This window comes from Monodelphis domestica, chromosome 1 (genome assembly GCF_027887165.1).
Source record: "Monodelphis domestica isolate mMonDom1 chromosome 1, mMonDom1.pri, whole genome shotgun sequence".
Lineage (NCBI taxonomy): Eukaryota > Metazoa > Chordata > Mammalia > Didelphimorphia > Didelphidae > Monodelphis > Monodelphis domestica.
Window position 1 is genome coordinate 357,243,981 of NC_077227.1, and position 25,470 is coordinate 357,269,450.

At 36.0% G+C, this 25,470-nt stretch overlaps 1 protein-coding gene and 1 long non-coding RNA gene across 4 annotated transcripts in view; one reads left to right on the top strand and one right to left on the bottom strand.

The window, feature by feature from the left end:
- SGCD (sarcoglycan delta) overlaps positions 1-25,470 on the top strand; it is a 1,484,556-nt gene that overhangs the window by 275,211 nt on the left and 1,183,875 nt on the right. The window lies entirely within an intron of this gene.
- On the bottom strand, positions 8,617-14,884 carry LOC103103911 (uncharacterized). The gene is made up of 2 exons (XR_457788.3): positions 14,582-14,884; positions 8,617-8,836 (listed from the first exon to the last, which is right to left on the bottom strand). It is a non-coding gene; the product is annotated as an uncharacterized LOC103103911 (long non-coding RNA).

Genomic DNA, 25,470 nt, shown 5'->3' on the forward strand with positions numbered 1-25,470 from the left:
TAATGTTTCTTTTCTGATCCTTTGATTTTGTGGATGAAGGAATTGAGACCTTGAGAGGTTAAAAAATTGTCCAAGGTGACACAGAGGGAGGATTCAAACCTAGATCCTCTGACTCCAAATCAAAATTACTTCAAGAGCTACTTCTCCACAAATAGAAGTTCCTTTAGGGCAGGGAAGGTATCTATTTTTTCTTTTAATCTCTCATCATACCCAATACAGGGATATTTGTATGATGGGCAGTCAAAAATAAAATTGAATTAAAGGTACAGTTGGTTAATTTAGAAATAGTTAACAGAGTTTTAATTTAAGAGAGGTTATAGCAGGAAGCTGAAGATATTGCCTGCTCACAGGTTGGATGGGAGAGAACAAATTGTGGACCAATCAAAGTGTGTAACAAGTACTGAATGATATGTAGGTAATGATCCACACTGAAGGTAGGTTTTTATAACAATAATGTAGTCACCCCCTTACCATTGTGCCATAGAAACACAGTGAATATATTGTGGTTCTGGCACCTGGGCTTTGATACATACTCAAAATTGTAATATTTATAGGGAAAGATGGATGGATATGAAGAACAGGGGATACAGAAGATTTGTAGCAGGAAATAGAGGAGTTGAAGTGAGAGAGGTAATATGGCTGCTGGTGAGGCAAAGGAGAGACATGACCCCTGCTGAGAGGCTGTTTGTGAACAAAATAGGGTGTCCAAGAAATGAGCCACTTATGATAGCCTGCGGGGATGTCTTCTCTATGGATTGATGCCTAAGATGCCCCAGAGCAGGTAAACATGGACCCTGCTGAGGGACAAGACTTTCCCCAGACTTTGGTCACCCAACAGGGGTCCTATAAGGAACATTTGTAAATGGATGATTGAACTGAGGTTCAGCTCCCTCTATGCCCCAGAAAAGATAGTCCACTTAATCTGATTGTGATATTCAAATAAGATAAATTTTAATAACCAGTTCGGATTGGAGAGGTATTAAGGAAAAGGGAAAAGGGATGCCTCTAAATAAGGTTGGAGTCTTTCTCAGTTTTGGAGCTGAGGCCAGGCCTCACAGGCTGGTGCAGGGTTTCTCTTATTCCTGTCTACACTATATCTGTGCTAGTTTTCTTAATTTTAAAATCTTAGCAGTAGACAGCAAGCAACAAGAAAATTTCTGACCTTCAGAGCTGGTTGGCCTGTCTCTTCAGGCTGAAGAAAATAGAGGCACTTCTATCCAGAGCCTGGGAAGTACAAGCTCCTCCCACTTCCCACGCCAGAAAAGAAGTGCTAATCACAATATCAACTGCCACTCCTAGTTTCCTCTTTCCCCACCAACTGTCAGTCTTGTCAATTTCCTCTCTCTCTAATATTCCCACTTTGCTTGTTCCAGCATAGTGGCAGAAAGTCCAGAACTTGTTCTAGTTTCTTTTCCACAATACCAACTGCTTTCTCTGGTCATTGTCAATGTAAAAGACACTTTATCCAAGAAAGAACTTGATGGTGTAATTTTTATATCATATACACAAAGAGAAGATGGAGAATTTGACCTGAAATTAAGCAGTAATCCTACTCAGATATCTGCCCTTCTCACCCCCGATATCTAAGCACCCGAAATAATTCACCAGTATTGTTAAAATAACCATCAAAGCAATTCAGGACAACACATTTTTTTAAAAAGTAGATGCTAGAAAGAGAAAATGGAATTAAATGATTAATCATGGGCTTAGTACAGTTCTCTTTATATTTTTGCTTTTTTGTCAAATGGGAATAACATTTTCATGGACTGCTTCCTAGGCTCTCATGTTAAGTTTCTTAAATAGAGATTTTTACTGCTTTTTGTGTCTTGGGCCCACTTGATGAAATAATGAAGCCTTGGACCCTTTTTCAGAATAATATTTTTAAATCATTTTAGGGAATATTAGATTTCAGTTAAAAGTTAATGAAAATAAGAATATATTTTTCACATCCAAGTTCTTAAATTCCCTAAAATCTATCATCACCACCTTGGGGTTTTCTGGGTCATAGTTGAAAAATTCCTGCTATAATAAGAATGAAAGTGCTCTGAAAAGTGTAAAATGCTACATATATGTATACATATACATTATCACCTCCTTGAAGTTATAGGGAAAGGCAGATTCTAAAGATAAACATTTTTTTTAAACCCTTACTTTCAATCTTGGGATTAGTACCAAGGCGGAAGAGTGGTAAGGTCTAGGCAATGGGTTTAAGTGACTTGCCCGGGGACACACAGCTAGGAAGTGTCTGAGGTGATATTTAAACTCAGGACCTCCCATCTCTGGGCCTGACTTTCAATCCACTGGGCCACCCAGGTGCCCCCAATGATAAAAAACAAAAATACAGTCATTTTATTGTTCTATCATCCATATCCTAATAATCTTTCTACCTGTACTGATTACAAGTACCTCATGTCTTCCTTGATAGATAATCTTGAGTTAAGACTCATGCTTCCCTGGGTCTGAGGTCACTTAATGAACCTGACTAGGCATTTAAGGAGGACTGTATTGGACACTATATAGAATGCATGCTTTATAAATTACAGGTGAATATAGTTATCAGTAATGTATTTTCCTGGACTATTGAAGATAGGACCAAAAAGGCCTTTGATTTAAAAAATGGGAAGGGAGAATGTTACTAGGTATAACTTCTAGGAGAAAATAGCTAGCAATAACTACTTGATTGCAAGAAGAGCAACAGTTAATGAACCCTGAAATTCATAGGAGATAATTAAATACAAAAAGGGAATGATGAATAAAATCTATAATCTCATACATCTATTGACAAATGAAGAACATTTGGGTAAGTGAGGTAAACTAAAGATTCTAACACAAAGAAGCAAATATAACTTCCTAGTTATTATTGAATTTTGAACATGGTTGGTAGGGTATACTGTATTCTAAAGAAACAATAGTTCAAGGGATAGAGAAGAGAATAGCATGGTATGTTACCATGATATACACATGTAAAACAATCTAGGAATCAGAAAGAGAAAGATGGTAGAAAAATTTAGGTTAAGATCAGTGGAAGAAAAAATGGGAGTAATATTATCATGGCAGTATATACCATCTGGACATAAGGAGGAGAGAGATGAATTCAAGTAAAAGATCACATGCTTCATACAAAATCATGAGCTAGTAAATGATGCAGCGAATTAATAGACAAAAGGTCAACATAGTTGTCCTAGTTGTCAGAGGCTAATTTTTACTATACACTCTTGTTATTCTTATCAACTAGTTGGGGGAAATATGTGATGTTAAAGTAAAATTAAATGGATCAAGAGTTATTTGAAGGAATAGGCTCAAATGGCTGTCAATAATTTATATAATTTTATTTGGAAAAAGGTTTCTAGTGGAGACACCCAAGGTTTTCTCCGTAGTTCTGTTGACACGTAACAACTGAGTCAGGATATAAAAGTAAAAAAAAAAGATCTTGACATACAAGAACTATTTGCAGATAGTGACAATAAAATGCCACAGATAGAGACATAAAATCATTCATGTATAAAATGCAGAAGGCATGGCTAGATGATAGTTTATTTGGGAAAATATGATTTTCTTCTTTTTTCTTTTTTCTAACGAAAACTCTTTATGAGTTAACACTGAGGCACAGAAACCAGAAAGCAATTGTAACCTTGGCTGCATTAAGAGGGGCATAGTATCCCAAACTAGGGAGATTCTAGTTCTGCAAAATACAGCTAGAATACTGTGCTTATTTCTATGTACCACATTTTAGGAAGGACAGAGACGAGCTAAAATGGAAAAGGCACTCAGGATGGTAAGAAGAGAGGAGATAGTAATAATGGAGATCATTTGGTGGAATGAAGAAGGAAATTGTTAGGAGAGATAACTTAAGGTACATATGATTCCTGTCTTCAAGGATTTGAAGAACTATCACATAGAGGAAGGATTCTATTTATTCTACTTGGCCTCTGACAGTAGAACTAGGAAAACTCATTGAAAGTTTTAATAAAGTATACATTAGACTTGATGTAAGGAAATGCTTTCCAATTATTATAGCTGCCCAATAATGGAATGGGAGCTAGTGGGTGATCCCTCACCAAAGGTCTTCAAATAGAAGCTGAATGGTCATTTGTCAGGAATGTTATAGAAAGGACTCTTGGTCAGGAATAAGTCAAACTAAATCGTCTCTGATGTTTTCTCCAACTCTCTGAATGTGAGACTCAAGATTTTCTCTGTAATGGAGCATGGTAGAGTAGAAAATATTTTGTCTTGAAAGTCAAAAATGGTTTCAAATTCTACCTCTAAGGTTTATTATCTTGTGATCTTGTTATTGTCATTATCTTCCTTGAGCTTCAATTTCTCTCTTTATGAGACAGATTGTTACAAATGGCCTTTCAAGCAAGTTGATGGCTCAGTACTAGACAGGCACTTTTTGTATAGTGGATTTCCTGCCAGTAACCAATTTCCTGCCAGTCCACATAAATGTCAAGCAAGATAACTAAGCTTTAATTTCTAAAGGGGGAAATCTGAATTTTCAAGATTGGCCTTTGTGGAAGGAAAGCTCAGTGCTCTTTCACCCTGGGATAGTAATGTCTCCTATATAAAATTAGAGCTAAGCTGATGCATCTGGCTACTTTCCCACACATATTTGCTACTGAGAATGTCAATATTAGAAGAAGAATAATCCTGGTTCATTTGCTAGAGTCGGAAGTTTTGTCAGATGGGAGAGACAGCTGCCATGTGGTAAAAAGAGTGTAGGATTTTAGACAGAAAGCCTGGATACAAAATCTGGCTCGGCTACTCACTACCAGTATGATATCGACCAAGCTATTTAGCCTTTTTGAGTCTCAGTTTCTTTATCTATAAAAAGACAGAGTAGAGCCAGATGGCCTCTAAGGCCCCTTTTAGGTCTATTATGACCTATAAAGCTATAACACTTTATAGTTTCCACAGAGATTTCTGCTCAACTCTCCCACAACTTCTCTGTGTTGGAGGGGATTTGAGGCAGTAATCCTCATCATCCTAGAAATGAATAATCTTAGAGAATTCAGGTGACTTTCAGAAGGGTGCAAGGCCCTTAAATAATGGAGCCTGTTATTATTTTTGGTCTTATAATACATGTTCTAGGCTCAGTAAATGACTAGTGTGGGTTCACAAATGCATCCTATGTGATGAAATAGACATTGTCTTGAAAAGTTGTGTCTAAAATAGGCAATTTTGAAGGAATCAAGGCTATATATAATCACATGAAAAAATGCTCTAAATCACTTTTGATTAGAGAAATGCAAATTAAAACAACTCTGAGGTACTATACTCCACACCTATAAAATTGGCTAATATTAGCATATGTGATATAGTAAAGATTTTCTTTGGAAAGGAGTATGGTATAGAGGAAAGTAATCTGGCTTGGGATTCAAAGAAAATGATTTCAAATCCCACCTCTAAAGCTTATTATCTTGTGACCTTGTTATTGTCATTATCCTCCTTTAGCTTCAATTTCTCTCTATATAAGATGGATTGTTACAACTGGCCTCTCAAGCAACTTAAAAAGGGAAATAATAAATGCTGGAAGGGATGTGGCAAAATTGGGGCACTAATGCACTGCTAATGGAGTTGTGGATTGATCCAACCATTCTGGAGAGTAATTTTATATTATGCTCAAAGAGCTTTAAAACTGTGCATACTCTTTGACCCAATAGTACCACTTCTAGGTCTGTATCCTAAAGAGTTGTTGTTTTTTTTTAAGTGGGGAAACCCTGTTTATACAAAAATATTTATAGCACCTCTTTTTTGTGGTGGCAAAAATTACAAACTTAGGGGACATCCATCAATTAGGGAATGATGGAACAATGATTATAATGTAATACTACTATGTTATAAGAAATGATGTGAAGGATGATTGATATAAGAAAGACGTGGAAAGGCCTACATAAACTGATGTAAAGTGAGGTGAGTAGAAAATGGAGAACATTGTCTATAGTCACAGCATCATTATGAGGTGAACAATTAAGAATGACCGCTATTCCTTACAATACTGTGATCCAAGAAAATCTTCAAGGAGTCTTGATGAAAAATGCTATCCACCTCCAGAGAAAGAACTGTTGGAGTCTGAATGCAGATTGAGTATACTATATTTCACTTTATTTCTTCACTTTTCTTTCATTCAATTAAGTTGTTATCCACAAAAGGATTAATATGGAAAAATGTTTTATAATATTACACATTTAAAATCTGTTTCAGATTATTTGCCATATCAAGGAGAGGAAAGGGGAGGAGAGGGGAGAGGGTGAGAATTTGACTTAAACTTAAAGAAAATAAAGTTAAAAATTGTTTTTCTAAGTAATTGATTTAAAAATAAAATATTTGTAAATTAATAAAAAGAAAGAAAAATTGCATTTAATCTTCCCATATATTGGTAGAAAAGTAACGAAATAAAAGTATAGAATGAGACAAGCATTTTCAGACATGGTCAATGTGTTGATTTGTTTTGCTTGTCTATGCTTATTTGTTACAGGAGAGAGGAAAATAAATTAGTGGGAAATGATAGAAATATAAAAAAAGAAGATGAATAAAAATACAATAACATCTAGAGGAATATAAAAAGAAGTTTAGGAGGAGATCATGAAGTAATTTTGCAATTGTGTTGCTACCATGTTAAACTTAATCTACTATTTAATAAAATGAGCAAATTACCTATGAGAGCATGGTTTCATGTAAAATACTAATTTTTGTTCATTAGGAATGATTGATGATGATTTTGTTCACAATAAAAGAACAAAAATTCAAAAGTTGAATTTTAAAAATCATTTTTTTGTCATTTAAATACAATGTTCCTTTCATTTTTCATCATAGAATTTGAGATCCTTTATTTCAGATTGATCATCTATGAGTGGGCGATTCTTCATAATTTTAACTTTAATTTGTTGCTTCTTGCACTCTTTCTACCCTAAGGTAGCTTTCTTCATTTAGTAGAGGCTTTCTTTATGAGGATATATATATATATATATATATATATATATATATATATATATATTTAATTTAAACAACTTCCTTTTTTCTCTACTTTTGTCCCTTTTCATAATTTTTGGATTGTTTCTCCCCCTCCCCCCAAGCAGTTTCTGCCTTCTGATGTTGAAATGTTTAAAATTAACAATTGTCCTAAAATAGATATGGTAAAGGGATTTGAAACTACATAAGAAAACACTATCAACAGAAGCTTAGTGATATGTTAACTTCCTTGGCCAATACAATATTCTTAGGAAGCAATAATTAAAAATTATTGACAAAAAATGAGTGGTTAACTTAATTGACTTTCCAATTATTCATTAAAGGTCTTTACCTACTGAAAGAGATATAACAAAATGAACATTTATTAAATATTAGACTTTATTCAGAAAAGATTATCAAGATGAGGGATGCCTTCCAAATGACCATTTTGCTCATTTTTCTGGTGACTTGATTTAAGCTGTAAATAATCTAGAACAAGTAGAAAATAAAGTTCACAACATCTTGGAAGATTATAGAGCCATGGATTTAGAGCCCAGAGAAAGATCATGTATTCCAGTCCTCTAATTTTGCAGAAGAAGAAACTGAGGCCCAGGGAGATGAAGAGTCTTGATCAAAGTCAAACAATAAATAACAGTCATGGTTTTTGAACTTAGATCCTCTGATTCCAGATCTAGGGAGGCTCTTCTACTAGAACACATTGGCCTAAAACAAAACAGCTTCATCGATCAGGCAAGTGGGAGGGTTTTCTGCCATACCAAATCTCCTTCAAGGAACCTCATCAACCTTAATAATTCATTCAATAAATTTTGATTAAGCAGTTTCTATGTAGTAGAGGCTATTATCAGTCTGTAAGGAATAAGGATATGTACAGGACAAAGTTACTTCCCTGCAAATTTTTATGATATAGGAAAGGAGAGGGGATATATTGTGATTCTATCCTAAGACACTATAATCATAAATACCACAAACTCTTCTGCCCCCCAAACCAATGACTATATATGCCTATGCCACATGCAGGGACCCCCACAATCCCATAGTCATGCCCTGTGATAACCCTCTGTGAATACTTTTCATCTTTCCTAAACTTAATTCCTATATACAAAATTTGTAACAAATTGCCATCTAATAAAGATGAGGAACTCATTACTTACCAAAGCCACCTATCCCACTTTGGGAAAACACAGATTTGAAAGAATCTTTTCTGAATCAAAAACTTAATATCTGTTTCTCCCACTGGCCCTATATAAGTCCTCCAGGGACACAGAGAACAAGGTACTTATCAATGGTGATATAGAACTGTAAAATCTCTCAGTCTGAAGACATGAGATTAGAGATAGAAGAGATTTCTAATTTCAAGACGTCAAACTGAAACCACAACATGAATTCCATTTTCTCCCTACAACTTGCAGTATCCTCCACAATATAAAAAGAATGTTGGTTGGTCTTAGGATCAAAGACCTGCTGCAATAGAATATTTCTGAGGTCATTTTGTCATAGGATCATTGATTTAAGCATTGGAAAGAACCTTAGAGGCCATCTCATCCAAACCCCTCATTTTATAGGTTAGACAGTTACAGTGACTTGCTCTAAGTCACACTTGCAAAAAATAGTGGAGATGAGGTTTGAAGAAAGACTCTCTGAGTCCAATTCTATATTCTCTGACTTTATTTGTAGAGTTAGCATTATATTTTTGCCACATCAATGAGTGGGAGAGGGGATGGAGGGATCCATGGAGAGAATTTGGAACTGAAAGTAATTTTTTAAATTAAATTTTAAAAATGCATATGTTCTTATTATTGCCTGTGCTGATTCCGGGAGATCATAAAGAAGCTGGTAATTTCTCCACTGTAACAATGAGTTCTGTTATCTGGAGAAAAGGAAGAAAAAAATAGAGATATTTTGTCTCTGGTCTATATCTATGGGTATGCTGGTAAATATTTACTAATTTGCTCTCAGAAAAGAAGACACTTAAGTTTAATCATAATTTCTAACATTTTCTCTAGTCTAGATATCAAAAGTCTTGCTGCAAAAGTCTGTAAGGTTGCCAAACCAGATTAATTTGTAATTGGAAAATTAAAAAAGAAAACTAATAGGAATACAATGCAACATAGATAAAGTTAATTTGTGGTTTTCAAAGTCAATATGCCCCATGCAGAGATCCATTTCCTTTCCTTTGACACCACTAGTCTAGACAGACAATCAAAGGAGTCCTGATTTGTAGCATTTTCCAATTTTGGAGGTAAAATGGTTACTGAAAATTTAGCAATCAAGCTGCTGGCAAGTTGTCACCAGCTTACCTCTGACTTTAACTGTGTGAAACACTACTGAGATCCCAAATGAGAAGATCCAAAGTCCTAAAAGGGTAGCTTCAAAGACTAGAAGAGAGAAGTCCTTCCGCAGGGACTTAGTTTCTTTAGCTCATCAACTAAACTCCTATAACATCTCCCTCAGGTGAAGAGCAAAATCATACATAAATCGCCAGAGTTAAGCTTGGGTTCTTTACATGGCCACCTGGGCTAGTAACAGTGTAACCCAGGGAGATAGAGAGACTGTCATTAATGAAGCTGACTGAAAGTTTCTAGGAAAAAGAGTGTGCCTGAAGGCTGCTCCAGTGAATCACTGATCTTATTCTAGCACCCTGAGCTTATCCTGAACTTTGATTTGACTCATGGGTCTTGGCTCTGCTATGCTCTTGCTTTGAGGTCTTGGGCATGTCTTTTTAACCTTTCTAAGATTGAGTTTGCTTATCTCTTGACTAGGAATGAAGATACTTCTGTTACCAACCTCAGAGTCTTTGTGAGAACCAAATACAATGATGCAGGTTGCCCCAAGCTTTGTAATATGTTTGGATTATTGTTTTTTGTATCATCATAGAAACAAATCTCTTATTCATTTTATCTGTAAAATTGGAATAACAATAATACCTACCATTCAGAGTTGTTTGGAGGATTATTTGAGATAATAATTATAAAGTGCTTAGCAAATATAGTAATTTGTTTAAAATGTTAAGCTGTTATTACTATTATTTTTATCATTATTATCATCATTATTACTAAGAATGTGTTACATGAAGCTCTTCTTATTGTTGTATGGAATAACCAATGAGACCTGACTAATACTGGGGAGAAATGTTTTATTCCCACCAGGAAGTATGTCTCAAGTCCCTAGGGTACTATTTAGTAGAAGAAAGTAGTAGGAAGAGAGAATTCACAAATAATACCCTGGAGGGAGGGAGGAAGATAAAGAAATTTATCTCTAACATGAGTAATTTGTTCTCTGTATAGTCCTTCTTATGTCACTGTCTCTCTTTTTTTTTTCTTGGTCTTTCTGAGTCTCTGACTATATTTCTATTTCTCTGCCTGATTGTATTGGTCTTAATGGTCAATTTCATTTTTTAAATATACAGGTATCTCAAAAGTCTCAGTAGAGTTTTAAGTTATCAGATCTGTTAAATAGTTATTAAGTCATTAAATAGCTTTAATTAAGGATATTTAAGTTATTAAATTGCTATTAATTAAAGCTATGTAAGTTGTTAAATAGCTTTAATTAAAACTATATTCTTAAAGAGCTTTAATTAATATCTATTTAAGCTTAATATTTAATGAATAGTTATTTAAGCTTAAAATTGTGCAAAGACTTTTGAGATGCATTATGTTCTGTGTTTTGGCTCTTTGGAATAATGCATGGCTAAAATAAAAGCAGGGTTTCATATAATTAAAAAAAAAAACTAGAATAAGCCTGCAAAAAATGAGTCAATCACTCAAATGTTGGACTAAATAGAAACCCAAACTTTTCCTGAAGTTTTATTTAACTCATGGGTCAAAATATGGACTGCCCCATGTGCACTTTTACTTGATCTGTCTGGATTTGTTTCCTTGGGTGAGTAAAGTATCTGCATAAAAGAATGAGTTTTTCACTTTGCATTTGGATAATTGACATGATGAAGATTCAGTTTTAGTCTACATGTCTACAATAATGCAAATAAATAGACCCTTGCACATAGCTAGTGTATCACTAGTCTTGTTAGAATGAATGGAGGCATATGCAAATTCGTTTACATGAGTTCACTGTTTGTGTTGGATGTAGTTGAACTTTGTTTTTCACAATGGCAATACTGATGATTTTGATAATGTCTCATTTATTTCTTCTTATGACCTGGCCTATTTCCTATGTTTCCAGTCTTGTATTTCTCTACCCCATTCTTTGGAGAGAGGACATAGAATTGGTTAGAAGGGACCAGCAAAGTTCCACATAGGTAGAATGCATGGAAGAGAAGAGGGCACGAAATAAGAAAATTAGGAAGGGACCAGGTTGTGAAGAGAAAGGAACGCCACATTATAAAAATCATCAGTACTGCCACTCTTTTTTTTTTTTAATATATTTTATTTGATCATTTCCAAGCATTATTCGTTAAAGACATAGATCATTTTCTTTTCCTCCCCCCCATCCCCCATAGCCGACGCGTAAGTCCACTGGGCATTAGATGTTTTCTTGATTTGAACCCATTGCTTTGTTGATAGTATTTGCATTAGAGTGTTCATTTAGAGTCTCTCCTCTGTCATGTCCCCTCAACCTCTGTATTCAGGCAGTTGCTTTTTCTCGGTGTTTCCACTCTCATAGTTTATCCTTTGCTTATGAATGGTGTTTTTTTCTCCTGGATCCCTGTAAGTTGTTCAGGGACATTACACCGCCACTAATGGAGAAGTCCATTACGTTCGATTATACCACAGTGTATTAGTCTCTGTGTACAATGTTCTCCTGGTTCTGCTCCTCTCGCTCTGCATCACTTCCTGGAGGTTGTTCCAGTCTCCATGGAACTTCTCCACTTTATTATTCCTTTTAGCACAATAGTATTCCATCACCAACATATACCACAATTTGCTCAGTCATTCCCCAATTGATGGGCATCCCCTCATTTTCCAGTTTTGGGCCACCACAAAGAGCGCAGCTATGAATATTTTTGTACAAGTCTTTGTGTCCATTATCTCTTTGGGAGTACTGCCACTCTTAAAAACAAAGCACAGTATGTAACATAAACATTAAATTCACAATAATTAAATTATATGTCTATGTACATATATTTATACATCTCTATATTTATACTTTTATCTATATCTATATCTGTACAAATGTCTATATATCTATAAAGAGAAAGGAAAGGGAGAGAGAGGAGAGAAAAGACAGGGAAGAAGGGAGGTATTACATATATGTGTATATATATGTGTATTACATATATGTGTATATATTATATTTAATTATGTTTATATTGTTTTCCCCCTCTAAACTGTAAACTATTTGAAAGGAGGATGTTTTTGACTTTTGCTGTATATCCTAGTCACTAAGCTCAGGGTTTGGTACATAGGCAGTTAGGTAGCTTAATTGGCCTGGAGTTAGGAAGCCCTGAGTTCAAATCTTGTTTCAGATACTCTTTAGCTACGTCACCCTGAGAAAATTGATTACCATCTGTTTGCCTTAATCCACCAGAGAAGGAAATGGAAAACCACTCCAGTATCTTCACGAAGAAAATCCCATATGAGTCACACAGTGTTGGGCACAACTGAAGAACAACAATAAGAAGAACTTAAATGCTTGTTGATTGATTGATTGATGGTAACTTAAGCTTAATTCAATATAACCAACATTATTAGTTACCCCCTGAGTTTAAAGTCCTGGACCATATGAATGATATAAATTCAAATTCTTGACCTTGGGTGCATTCTAAACCAGTAGGTAACAAAATGAAGCTATGAAAGATGCATTGGGCATAATAAACTATATTATAATAAATATAATAAATAATCTTTGTTTCCCGGGAGATTAGAAAATATAACTAAAGATGGTTAGAAAAGACAATCCAAATCTAAACTGAATGTATGGCCAATAGTCATTAACACATTGTCAACATTTTAGAAACCCTCTGTTGGTTTATGGTAGCAGCCACTATTTGGAAAGTCTGAGATTGTTTGAAACTCTGCCTATTGGCATCCCAGTCAGGCCTAGGAACTCCACTGATTACAGCCACTTCTCTGGGTGGTTGGCATCCCTGTACCTTTCCAGCCAACCCTAACCATGCCACACAGCAGTTAATATTCACTACATTCTGGAATCTTTTCTCTTCTCTTCTCTTTTCTCTTCTTTTCTTCCTCCCCTCCCCTCCCCTTCCCTTCCCTTTCCCTTTTTCTTCTTTTCTTTTCAATTTTTTAAAAGTTCCTGTTTAAATCACCCCAGTTCACCTGGCCAGGAAACCTGTTCCCCTGTCTTTGAGTCTTCAGATGAGTCCAACTCAGTGGAGTTGCATTGTGATGAGTACTTAATTGGCCATGACTGAATTCATGCTAGAACCTGAATCTTTAGCAGTCCTACCCTAGAAATTTGGCCTGGAGTGACCATTGATAAAATCGTTACAGAGGTCATCTGCTTTCTGGAAAAGATCCAGGTCTCTGGAAGTGAGATATACATTAGAGACTTTTGATTCAGTTTGGAGCCTGGGGTCCTATAGGAAGTGAACTCTGCTTGTCAGAATCCAAAAGCATGTTCAGGCATTTCTGGTTTTCTCTGCCTGTATCGTTTTTGCACAATGCATTGCTGAACTGGGAGTTGTGATACTTGAATACTTATATAGTGGGCTTTTGAGATAGAAACCATCTAAATGGGTTTCTGGGAGATTTAATTTCAAGGAAATCAAGTTGTTTTTGCTGTAGTATTTCTTCCTACTACTAAGAAGCTCAGGGAATCTGATGGCAAAGGTGCTCAAAAAATAATTTTGAATTGTGACAGAGGAAGGTACTAAAGGAGTAGTGCTAGACTGAATCTTTCTCCTTGTCAGAGGAGGGGCCCCAATAGTCTGGAATCTTGAGGAGCCAGAAGGTTCCTTCTGAAGAGCAGTTGGTCTCTCAGTTTTAGTTTTGAGAAACTGAAGAGAGAGGCCTGGTTAAGACTTTCTCCTGAGGGTTCCTCACCTTTTCCTGCTAGTGACTGAAAATCCTTCCCCCCAACATTTACCAATTGAAAAGACTACTGAAGAGGAACCTGAGAAAAAGACATTGAGCTCTCTACCAGACTTTACCTCAGCTCCTGCTGCCCTGGGTCTGAACTGTGGCCAAGGGGCCAAACCCATGGTCAGTCAACCTGACTATCTCTCTGGGGGTTCAGGCTGCCAAAGTCTGAGTCCCCCCCAAAAAAACTCAAGGAGGGAGAGAAAAGGGGTTGGTTATAGAAGAGACCCCCCTGTTCCCCCATTTTCCTTTCCTATTCTTTTCCCTGCCAGCCATTGCTTTGTATTATCCTAATTGTATTAATTGATATTAAAGTGGTTATCCTTTCCCAAATTTGAATCAAGTGTGAGTGGAACAACTTAAAGAGGGAGGGAAACATTTTGGCTTTAGTAGTGGAGGAGGATGAGAGGTACAAAAACCAATCTGTGAGAGCAGCCATAGCTAAGGAGGGAAGGCTGAAGAGGTAAAGTAATCAAACCCTTTTGTCTCTCTCTTTCTCTCTGAACCAATCTAAACATCAGCTGTCTCTCCTAGATCCTGTTTCTTTTACCATCTAAAAGCCTTCTCCATTACAGAACCAAGGATATAGAAGAAACAGATGATGAAAGAAGGATTACCTCAGGAAGAGGGGATTCTGCAGCTATGGAGGGCCTTACACTGTTCAAAGATACTTGGAAGTTGTCTCTTCCTTAAACTGATGAAGTTAACTACATCTCTTCCTGTTTTCAGTAGATGAAGGAGAGGAGGACCAAGGGACCTCTAGGGCAGGGGTCCCCAAACTACAGCTCATGGGCTACATGCAGCCCCCTGAGTCCATTTATCCAGCCCCCACCACACTTCTGGAAGGGGCACCTCTTTCATTGGTGGTCAGTGAGAGAAGCACTGTATGTGGCAGCTCCACAAAGCATGGCATTGCTCACATACAGTACTACTTCTGGTGACATAATCCTTTGTGTGGTACCTTGTTCTGAGAGTAACTGAACAAGAACGAGGCACCATGCAAAGGATTATGTGACTGCACAATGGAAGACATCAGCATGGTGAGTGGTGATCTGGGGGAGGGGATTCCCCACTGTGTATACTGCTGCCTGGGATAGTGGTAGCAGTGATGGGCCTGTGCAAGGTGTGACAGGCCCATCACAGCCAGCATTGCAGCCTCCGCTATCCCAGACAGTGGTATACAGATTATTTATAGTTTTGTTTTGTTTTTTGATAGTCTGGCCCTCCAACGGTCTGAGGGACAGTGAACTCACCCCCTGTGTAAAAAGTTTGGGGACCCCTGCTCTAGGAGTTTGGTAATACTTCTAGAAACAATAAAGACAGTTCAGCACCACAAAAGTCTGGAAACAAGTTCCAAAAGTGTCTGTGGCCATTCAGTAATGGCTTTGAACACATTCCATGGAATGGGCACCCCAAGCCAATTTAAACACATGGTCCTTGAAAGATTTAATCTGTATCAGTACTCCCTTCACCAGCAGAGTGCAGACTTCAATATTTTTGTAAATTGTCTCCTTGAGTATTTATGCCCAGAAAACTGCATTGCCTGTGGTGACAAAGGCCTCTAATCTTGGCCAGTCTGGTCCTTGGATGGGAGCTCCATATACCTGAGCACTTTCTATCTTCATATTAACTTATCTTCTATTAGTGTGTCTTTGTGATCACAGAACCACCTCTAAGCAAGGGTGAGGCATCAGGAGAAGGAGAAAAGTGGTCTGACTACATAGAAGAAATAAACGAGTGCTCATTTCCTTTGAAAATTGGCATGAAGTAAGGAGACTAGCTTTTTTCAATTTTTCACAGTCAGTTTTGGGAGAGGTTTTGTACCCAATAAACATGACTGTAACTGTCAACTGTGAGATTTGTTATTGAAAACAGACTTAAAGGTGTTCCTAAAATGGTCAGTTAGGCAATGAGCTATATAGGGACAAATGTTCTCTCTGATAGCATTCAGCAAATTGGACTGATAACTTGAATTCAGTTATAAGGATTATACCTATTTGTGGTACTTTTTTTGTTCTTTATTCTGGAACAGTTTTCTTGCCCTAGAAGTTTTCAACTATCTAAGCAATTAATGTAGGCAATGCAGTGGATGGATCTAAAGTCAAGAAGGTTCCTCTTCTTGAGTTCAAATCTAGTCTCAGACACTTATTAGATATGTGATCCTGAGTAAGTCATTTAACCCTGTTTGTCTCTTTTTCTCTCTGTAAAATGAGCTGGAGAAGGAAAAGCCAAACCACTCCAGCTCAAGTAGGGTTACAAAGAGCCAGACTGGACCAACTAATGATGCTCATTTTAAGAATGTAATAATTCAAAGAATTATGGGTTCAATCTGTGAGACACTAGAGGTACCCTGGTGCTGTAGACAGGACTCTAAGATTCATGGTACAGAGAAGGGAAATGATCTATCCTGGTAAAATAACTAGAACTTATATAGCCCTTTATGGTATATAAAGCTCTTTGAATGTGTCATTTCTTTTGATCCTCAGAAAAACCCTGAAAAAAGATGCCCATTTCCATTTAATAGATTGAGAAAACTGAAGCTGAAAGAAGTTGTTGAGACTCTTCCTCAGAGTCATACAACTAGTAGATGTCTAAATCAGTATATTATAGTAATGATTATAAAAGCAGCAACAACAATAATTCTTAGATTTTATGTAGTGCTCTAAGATTTGCAAAGACAATGACAAATAATCTTTTATCTTCACAGTAACTATGGAAGTAGATGCTATTATAGCCATATTATAAGTAAAGAAACTGAGGCAGTCAGAGATTAAATGACTTGACCAAGGTTACATAGCTAATAAGTATATGAAGCAGGATTTAAATTCAGTTCTTCCTGATTTCAGGTTCACTGTGCCATAGTTCTAGTCCATATCTAAAGAATTGTGATTTCCCTGGAATCATTGCAAAGTGGGTATCTTAGTGTGTTGTGCAGTTCATAGACTAATTGATTTGCTAGTGGTTGCTTTGCTAAGTCATTAGGTCATAGATCTAGAGTTGGAAAGGACTTTGGAAATGGGTTATCTAATATTCCCCCACCTCTAATTTTACGCTGTATATTTCAAAGATAGGATTTGAGCTCAGAACTACTAACTCCAGGTTTTTCTGTCATCCAACCATTTTGCCGGGTTGCCTCTCGATGATTAGGTATTTGACATAAGTTGAAGACATACCCAGTGAAAGAAAAAATTAACTCCATACCTCAGATTTATCCTCTATAAAGCAAAGGTAGAGGAATGGCTTCTATTATCCCTGCCAGTTCTACTAATCTGCCTACACACATGCACACACACACACCCCTAAACCCCTTAGTGCACTCCTAGTGCAGGTCAATTACCCCATGGAAGTATGTTGGTTTGATTGAAATCATGTCAACATTTTACATTCTCTTTGCTCCTTGATGCTTCACCATGTCATTACTCCCCGAGACACCACTTTACACTTGGCTTCCTTGCCACTTGTTCCTGCTTTGTTGTAGAAAAGCCAAATGGAAAAGTAATCTCTAAATGGGTCTGCATCCCACAGAGAGTTTACTTAGATGACATTCAAATCTGTTTTTAAATTTTGAGTACCATGGCAAGAAATCATATAGTCATTATACCTCAGATTTGACAGTTCTTTCTCAGCATGCAGAGCAGAAATTAGGTTCAAAAGTATTTATTGAAATGTGAGGTTTCACTTACAACCAGAATATTTGTGACAATGGGGAGAGATAGAGATTTGGGAAGTCTACACTGCGTCTCCCGTTTGTGATTACATGATTCCCTGATGGTGGATCACAGAGCCCAAATATTTAAAACTAGAACAGGGAACTCTTTAAAAAATAACTTCAAGTCTTTCTATGTTTGCATTTGTTCCAACAAAGCCACTTTGTGCATACAGAAATCACATTTCACAAAGAAAATAGGACTGCACATTGAATAAGCTTCAAAATGGATTTGAAGACAAAAGGATCCAATCAGGCAGTATTAAATTAGGCAAAAAGTAGTCTTCTCTAGGAATTTTGCCCGAAGGGAAATTGAGTCCAAAGTTTCAAAACTTCCAGAGGGACCATCTAGAGTCAAACCTTAAACTGACAAAATATCCACATATTTTATCTTTTATTACCATAAATACATACAATTTCCTTTTTAAAGCTAAAATAAGTAAAAAGTAAGTGCAAAAAGAACACAAGAATGAGAAGATGATACATGAGGCTAGAAATGTACAGATATCTTCAAATGTTTAGTAACTCATAAATGCATAAACTGATATACTGTTAGAAATAATCTTCAATAATCTAATATAAATGATCCACAAAAGAAAAAAAATTCAGATTTCTTCTCTGGTATAAGGGAAGGCCAAAATTTTTACATGAATTTTCCTGATTGCAGGGACACTGTGCCCCCCCAATCCCTGCAATGTGGAAGGAAAATTTGTATATGTGTATGCATGTTCCTATAAACCACTGAATACTCACTAGGGAAGTAGAAAGGAAAAAAAAATGACAAAAAACTTCTGTTCAAAATACATGAGTTGGTGTGAATGTATCTTATTTGAAGCTTCTATAGTTTTATATGTGTAGGAAACTCTTAGTGAGGAAACTTCTTTTGCAGTTATAGGAAATTGCTTTAGCAATAGGCATATATAAATGTACTTATTACTAAGCAAATAAGTGGTAGGGAGGTGCTTGAGGTACTATAAGGGTGTGTGCATGAGGTCTTTTTGGTTTAGGTCATTTGAAATCCTCTACATGGTATATAGGAACCAAACATTAATTATCAAATCTGAGACAAAGTATTCCTACTCTTTCTAATTCCACAAAAAGTTCAATATTCCATTTAGTACACCATACTTCCTATCTCTCTCTCTGAATCTCTCTCCTTAAGTACATACAGAGCTACATATGCACACACACATACACACAAACACACACACACACACACATATGGAAAGAGTTTTCACCCTGAAAGGTATTTTAGAAATTGCCTAATCCAAAACCCTCCCAAATTCTACAGAATTAAGAGTACACAGTCTTGCATCTAGTTAATGGAAGATTTAAAATTAAAATCTGGATTCTCTGATGTCCCATCTGGGGCTCCAGTATGGATATTATCGTCCAATGGATACAACTATATACTGGAGGCAGTATGGTATGAGGGAAAACAAATTCACTGCTTTATATTGAGTAAGTCATTTCAGTGGTACCAATATTCATTCAATCCACCAGGAGTGTCAACTTATCAACAAATGGACAATGGCTGAATATACAAATATAAAAAGGCAAATTAACATCCTGTAGACAGTTTAATTATCATGTGGCTCTTTGTCTCCTTTTCTGCCACTCTGGAATTGTTATTCCAAATTAGGAAATGGCACATAGAACTGAGAAACATTTTATACTTTTGTCAGTTTTCCAAAATTACCAATATTTCTGCCAAATTTAAATTCAATTCAACAAGGATTAAAAAAGCAAAATTCCTTATCATCCATACCCATTGAACTACCAAAAACTATTTTACTGAATTAGAGAAAACCATAACAAAGTTCATTTGGAAGAATAAAGGATCAAGGATATCCAGGGAAATAATGAAAAAAAAAATACAAAGGAAAGTGGCCTTGCAGTCCCAGATCTCAAACTATATTACAAAGCAGCAGTCATCAAAACAATTTGGTACTGGCTAAGAGACAGAAAGGAGGATCAGTGGAATAGACTTGGGGTAAATGACCTCAGTAAGACAGTCTTTGACACACCCAAAGACCCCAGCTTTGGGGACATAAATTTAGTATTTGATAAAAACTGCTGGGAAAATTGGAAGACCGTGTGGGAGAGATTAGGTTTGGATCAACACCTCACACCCTACACCAAGATAAACTCAGAATGGACGAATGACTTGAATATAAAGAAGGAAACTATAAGCAAATTAGGTGAACACAGAATAGTATACATGTCAGAACTTTGGGAAGGGAAAGATTTTAAAACCAAGCAAGACTTAGAAAGAGTCACAAAATGCAAAATAAATAATTTTGACTACATCAAATTAAAAAGGTTTTGTACAAACAAAACCAATGTAACTAAAATTAGAAGGAAAGCAACAAATTGGGAAACAATCTTTATAACACAAACCTCTGACAAAGGTCTAATTACTCAAATCTATAAAGAGCTAAACCAGTTGTACAAAAAAATCAAGCCATTCTCCAATTGAAAAATGGGCAAGGGACATGAAAGGGCAATTTTCAGTTAAAGAAATCAAGACTATTAATAAGCACATGAAAAAGTGTTCTAGATCTCTTATAATCAGAGAGATGCAAATCAAAACAACTTTGAGGTATCACCTCACACCTAGCAGATTGGCTAACATGACAGCAAAGGAAAGTAATGAATGCTGGAGGGGATGTGGCAAAGTTGGGACATTAATGCATTGCTGGTGGAGTTGTGAATTGATCCAACTATTCTGGAGGGCAATTTGGAACTATGTCCAAAGGGCGATAAAAGACTGTCTGCCCTTTGATCCAGCCATAGCACTGCTGGGTTTGTACCTCAAAGAGATAAGGAAAAAGACTTGTGCAACAATATTCATAGCTGCGCTCTTTGTGGTAGCCAAAAATTGGAAAATGAGGGGATGCCCTTCAATTGGAGAATAGCTGAACAAATTGTGATATATGTTGGTGATGGAATTGTGCTAACAGGAATAATAAAGTGGAGGAATTCCATGGAGACTGGAACAACCTCCAGGAAGTGATGCAGAGTGAGAGGAGCAGAACCAGTAGAACATTGTACACAGAGACTGACACATTGTGGTACAAGAGAATGTAATGGACTTTACCAGTAATGGCTCTACAATATCCCTGAACAACCTGCAGCGATCTACGAGAAAAAAAAACAAACTATCCTCAAGCAGAGGACAAACTGAGGGAGTAAAAACATGGAGGAAAAGCAACTGCTTGACTACAGAGGTTGAGAGGACATGATCGAGGAGAGATGCTAAATGAGTGCCCTAATGAAGTCTTTCCATTTTGGTAGATTCTGCTTAGATTAACACCCTGCTAGCATAACATTAAAGACCACAGAGTCACTTGGACTACTCTTGAGGCCATGGTGAAGTATTGGAAAAGGGATATTTTTTGGAGGTCTTTTTGTTTCAGGCCACTTGAATTTTATATGATGGAGAAGAACCAAACACTGTCTTTGCCTCCATTTGTATGAGAATGATTGACATGTTTGATTTTTAGCTAATTTATATGTGTTCTACTTTGTCATGGGAGAAACCAATGAAATCATGATTTTAAGAAAAGGAATAACCTCTAATAAACAAGTGTTTTTTCAAAAAGAATTTTAAGGATATGAAAATAATTTACTTGAAATAAATAGTATAAATATTATCACTGAGAGGATAATTGTTTGGGTAGTTTTCTTCTATACCTAATTTGAGAAACCAAGGGGCTGCTAAAGATTATTTAGAAAATTTCCATGTTCTCTAATGTTCCTAGTAATGGCATGGACAAAAGAGGCCTGGGCATGGATTACAGGAAACCTGAGTGGATAGCCCAAACACATTGTTTAATGTGTCAACCTGTTTCCTCTTTCTGAAAACAGGGATATTAATTCTGTGTTACCTACTGTACAGGATTACAGTGAGGAAAGTGTGCTAATAGAAAGTAAGACAGAATTATGAGCTGGCCAAGGAAATTGAATAAGATATGAACAGTAGAAGTCAAGTATTTTTACTATTACATGTAGAATTCATGTCTATTCACCTACTCTGAATGAACCGTCAGTGCAAGGTTTTCCTATTGTTCTCAACCACAGAAAACTATTATGTGTAGGGATGGGGGTGAGGGAAAGAATGATAAATTTCCTTTTTCAAAATGGTCATTGAGAGGGCAGGAGAATAGTAATAATGAGATGAGAAAAGAATGTGGGTACTATCTGTATAAACATATATATAAATATATATATATATATACATACTATATGTATATATTTTCCTCTATACTTTATCCTAGGACTAACCTCATGATTCTGACATGGTGGTTAACTAACATGAAAGAGAATTTCTACCAAAAGTTTAATGAAACACTATTAGAAGAAACATCAGTTCCAACCTTTTTCGTGTTCTTTCTAAATCATGCACATTAATTAATATTTCCGACCCAAAAATTCTCCCTCTGCACTATGAATGATTTTTAGAAACATGCTTCACAGAAGAAAGCTTTACTTGACAATTTTTTAAATAAAAACTATGTATATATTTTCCATATTCAACTCAATCTATTGGTGATAAAATTTCAACAGGGAATGAGTCCAAATGTGCCATTGTATACTCTTTAAATAAGAATTTTTGAAAAAATATATTAATATAAATAAGAATATTTAAAATACTGACATAACTTGCTAAACACTACCCCAATATTTGTCATAGGACCATAGATTTTGAGATAGAAAGGATCTTATAGGTCATATTGACACACTCCTTATTTTACAGTTAAGGAAACTGAAGCTCATAAAGGGTTAGGTGATTGGCTCAAGGTCACTCAGTTTCTAAGTGACAGAACCTAGATTGAAATTACATTCTGACCTCTGACTACAAATCCAGTGTTATTTTTATTGTACTTCTTTTTCTCATTTTGAAGGAACTTGCAATTTATGTCTCTATAACCTATACAAATTTGGTCCTTAATCAACTGAAAGAGGACATTCCTAGTTTGGGTTATATAATAGTGTTTTTAGGGTTCCCTAGGGTATTTAAAAAGCTTTATAACAAAGTCATTAATATATTTTTGCCTTCTCTTCCCTATTTTAATACTTTGAAACTCCTTTGTAAGATCATTTCTTTTTTTTCTTTAATTTATTCATTTAGTCAGTTTAGAACATTATTCCTTGGTTACAAGAATCACATTATTTCCCACCTTCCCTCCCCACCCCCTTCCCACAGCCATTGCGAAATTTCATTGGGTATTACATGTGTACTTGATCAAAACCTATTTCCATGTTGTTAGTGCTTGCATTAGGACGTTCATTTAGAGTCTCCATCCCCAGCCATATCCCCTCAACCCATGTATTCAAGCAGTTACTTTTCTTGTGTTTTTACTTCCAGTGTTTCCTCTGGATATGGGTAGTGTTTTTTCTCCTTGATCCCTCCAAGTTGTTCGGGATCACTACATTGCCACTAATGGAGAAGTCCATTACATTCGATTGTACCACAGTGTATCACTCTCTATGTACAATGTTTGTTTTCCTGGTTCTGCTCCTTTAGCTCTGCATCAATTCCTGGAGGTCATTCCAGTACCCATGGAATTCCTCCACTTTATTATTTCATTGAGCACAATAGTATTCCATCACCAACATATATCACAATTTGTTCAGCCATTCACCAATTGAAGGGCATCCTCTCTTTTTCCAATTTTTTGCCAACACAAAGAGCATAGCTACGAATATTTTTGTATGCTTTTTCCCCTTATTATCTCTTTGGGATACCAACCCAGCAGTCCTATGGCTGGATCAAAAGGCAGACAGTCTTTTAGAGCCTTTTGGGCATAGTTCCAAATTGCCCTCCAGAATGGTTGGATAAATTCACAATTCCACCAGCAATGCATTAATGTCCCAACTTTGCAACATCCCCTCCAGCATTCATTACTTTGCGTTACTGTCATGTTAGCCAATCTGCTAGGTGTGAGGTGATACCTCAGAGTTGTTTTGATTTCCATCTCTCTGATTATAAGGGATTAAGAACACTTTTTTCATGTGCTTATTAATAGTTTTGATTTCTTTAACTGAAAATTGCCTTTCATGTCCCTCGCCCATTTATCAATTGAAGAATGGTTTGATTTTTTGTACAATTGATTTATCTCTTTATAAATTTGAGTAATTAGATCTTTGTCAGATTTTTGTTATGAAGAATGTTTCCCAATTTGTTGCTTCCCTTCTAATTTTGGTAGCATTGGTTTTGTTTGTACAAAAATTTTTTTTAATTTGATGTAGTCAAAATTATTAATTTTACATTTTTTAATTTTTTTCTAGCTCTTTCTTGGTTTTAAATCTTTCCTTTCCCAAAGATATGACATGTATACTATTCTTTCTGCACCTAATTTGCTTATAGTTTTCTTCTTTATATTCAAGTCATTCACCCATTCTGAGTTTATCTTGGTTTAAGGTGTGAGGTGTTGATCCAAACCTAATCTCTCCCATACTGTCTTCCAATTTTCCCAGCAGTTTTTATCAAATAGTGGGTTTTGGCCCCAAAAGCTGGGATCTTTGGGATTAACATAGACTGTCTTGCTGTGGTCACTTATCCCAAATCAATTCCACTGATCCTCCTTTCTGTCCCTTAGCCAGTAGCAAATTGTTTCGATGACCATTGCTTTGTAGTATAGTTTGAGATCTTAGATTGCAAGGCCTCCTTCCTTCCCATTTTTTTTTCATGATTTCCCTGGATATCCTTGATCTTCTGTTCTTCCAAATGAACTTTGTTATGTTTTTTTCTTATTCAGTAAAAAAGTTTTTGGCAATTCAGTAGTTATGGCATTAAATAAGTAAAGTAATTTGGGTAGGATTGTCACTTTTATTAAGTTAGCTCGTCCTACCCATGAGCAGCTGATGTTTTTCCAGTTGTTTAGATCTAGTTTTAATTGTGTAGAGAGTGTTTTGTAGTTGTGTTCATATAGTTCCTGTGTTTGTCTTAGCAGATATATTTCTAAGTATTTTATACTGTTTAGGGTGATTTTAAATGGAATTTCTCTTTCTAATTCTTGCTGCTGAGATGTGTTGGAGATATATAGAAATGCTGATGACTTATTTGGTTTTGTTTTGTATCCTGCATCTTTGCTAAAGTTGTTGATTATTTTGATTAGCTTTTTGGTTGATTCTCTGGGGTTCTTTAAGTAGACCATCATATCATCTGCAAAGAGTGATAGATGGGTCTCCTCATTGCCTATTTTAATACCTTCAATTTCTTTTTCTTCTCTAATTGCTACAGCTAGTGTTTCTAGTACAATGTTAAGTAATAAAGGTGAAAATGGGCATCATTGTTTTATTCCTGATCTTTCTGGGAAGACTTCTACTTTGTCCCCATTGCAGATGATGTTTGCTGATGTTTTTAGACATATACTATTTATTATTTTTAGGAAAGGCTTTTTTATTCCTATGCTTTCTAGTGTTTTCAATAGGAATGGGTGTTGTATTTTGTCAAAGGCTTTTTCTGCATCTATTGAGATAATCATGTGATTTTTGTCAGTTTGCTTGTTAAGATTGTCAATTATGTCCATGGCTTTCCTAATATTGAACCATCCTTGCATTCCTCGTATGAATCCTACCTCGTCATAGTGGATGACTCTTGTGATCACTTGTTAGAGTCTTTTTGCTAGTATTCTATTCAAGATTTTTGCATCTATATTCATTAAGGAGATTGGTCTGTAGTTTTCTTTCTCTGATTTTGACCTACTTAGCTTTGGTGAATCCATCTTGACCTTGGGATTTTTTCTTAGGGAGTTCTTTTATGGCTTATTCAATTTCTTTTTCTGATATGAG